The following is a 2,491-nucleotide window of genomic DNA, read 5'->3' as shown; positions in this document are numbered from 1 at the left end:
TGGCATCACCACAAACTCATAATGCCCATACCGAGTCCTAAAAGCTGTCTTCGGTATGTCCTCATCTCGAATCCTCATCTGATGGTATCCCGACCGAAGATCAATCTTGGAAAACCAAGATGCACCCTGCAACTGGTCGAACAAATCATCGATCCTCGGTAACGGATAACGGTTCTTCATCGTTAGTTTGTTCAGCTCTCGATAATCAATGCACATACTGTGTGATCCATCCTTCTTTTTCACAAACAGGATCGGAGCTCCTCACGGGGAACTGCTCGGACGGATAAACCCTCGATCTAGCAGCTGCTGATGCTGCGTAGATAGCTCCTGCATCTCGGGCGGTGCTTACCGGTATGATGCATTCGCTATCGGAGCGGCACCCGTCACCAAATCAATGCGAAACTCCACTTGCCTCTCCGGAGGCACTCCTGGTAACTGTTCGGGAAAAACATCCCGAAATTTCTGTACAACCGGCACACTGCCCACATCTGTCGTGGTCTTAACCCTCATATCCGAGATATAAGCCAGAAATCATGTACATCCCTACTGCAGAAATCTCCTTGCCTTTGCAGCCGAACAGAGGGTTGGCCCCTGAGAGGCCCTCTCACCATGTATAACCAGTTCTCCCCCACTTGGGGTTTGAACCCTCACTAAATGGCGCTCGTAATCGATCATGGCCCAATTGGCCCCCAACCAATACATCTCGACAATCACCTTCAGCCCTCGCAGCGGTATCGGGACTAAATCCATGCTAAACCTCTCTCCCAGCACATTCAGGACACAATCCTGATGCACCCTCGCATCACTCACAGTGCGGTCGTCTGCAATCTCTACCTCGAGCAGGGAATCCAAAGTTCCCGGCGCATCCCGAAACTTCTTGCTAAGCGCAAGAGACACGAACGATCGGGTAGCACCCGAATAAAAAAAACATGAGTCGACATACCATTGACCAAAAAGGTCCCTATACATAAGCACAATGCACACAGAGAAGAATAAACACATACCAGCCACAACGTCTGGCGCTGCCCGAGCCTCCTCGGTAGTCAGCTGAAATGTGCGACTCTTCACCGTTGCAGTATCCGCCTTAGTAGGGCGGCCATCAGTAATCCTCATCGTGGCGGGCGCGGGCACCGCCAATGCTCCTCCCCCCTCCCCGCAACCTCGGGCAATTGACATTTTTATGGCCAGCCTGGTTGCAGTGGAAACATATCAAGCCCTTCTTGGGGCAATACCTGCTCAACTGGCCTTGTTGGCCACATGCATAACATCCTGAGCCTGCTGTCCGACAAGCCCCACTGTGCGCTTTACCGCACCTGGCACACCGGCCCCGGCCCTGCTGGAACCTGCTGAAAGTGTCTGAAGTATTAGGCTTTTTAGCCTGACCCTCCGCTGCCTGTGCTTGCTCCGGCTTCCGCTTGGTGCGGAAGTCCAACTCCATCTCCCTCTCACGTGCCTTCTCTACCATCTCATTCAGGGTTTTGCACCCTGTAAAGCTCACAAACTCCCGGATATTATCCCTCAGCATGGAATGATATCTCATCCTCTACATGTCCTCATCGATAACATACTGTGGGATCAACAATGCTCGCTCCCAAAACTTGGCGGTGATCTCCGCCACAGTCTCGGTGGTCTGCTGGAGCTCCTGGAACTCCCTCACCATCCGTTTCACCTCAATAGCTAGTGCAAACTCCAAGTCAAATCACCGAACAAACTCGGCCCATGTTATCTCAACCACGCCGGCTGCTCCCACCTGACTAGTCACCTCGCCCCACCAATCTCGGGCTCTGTTTCTCAACATGCATGAAGCGAAACCCACCTTTTCCGCATCCGGGCAAGAACTCGTGCGCTGGGCGATCTCGATATCCGCCATCCAGTGTCGGCTCACGATGGGGTCCCTGACCCCGAAAAACTTCGGCGCTCCACATGCCTTGAACTCCCGAAACGAGGGAGTTCGGGCCCCGACCTGGCCCACAACAACCTCGGCTCTGAATGACCTGAGCCTCTCCTCCATAATCTCTATCATCCCCTCCTTGACCGTCCCAAAGATCACTGGGGTAGCGTCAAGGATGCCCTTCGTCACCTCGGCTGCAATGATCTCGCGCAACCACTCATCAATGGGCTCTGCACCGCTGCCCAATCCGGATTCAGATCCTGATCCTGATCCCCCTGTCCCAAATTGTGTCACCACCATGCTGAAATGAAATGTCATAAATCATAATAATTAGGACATCTATATAGGGGATCTTCCTGTTGGATTAATGTCTAAGTCCATAACTATAATTGGTAAGACTTGACTCGACCCGGCATGGTCCATTTGGGTTGCATGGCATCATGCATTTGGATAGACTATAATGAGAGAAATAACACTTAAGGTTGGTTAATATATTATAAGTTCTAATATATTAATAAGGTTATTTAATTAGTATTGATCAAGAATTAATTTGGAATTAATTAAGTGATCAAAAGGAGACTAATTAAATATATGGGTTGA

The sequence above is a fragment of the Lactuca virosa genome, chromosome 7 (genome assembly GCF_052849685.1).
Source record: "Lactuca virosa cultivar CGN04683 chromosome 7, Lactuca_virosa_CGN04683_v6, whole genome shotgun sequence".
NCBI classification, from domain to species: domain Eukaryota; kingdom Viridiplantae; phylum Streptophyta; class Magnoliopsida; order Asterales; family Asteraceae; genus Lactuca; species Lactuca virosa.
Note: the sequence above shows the minus strand (reverse complement) of the source record.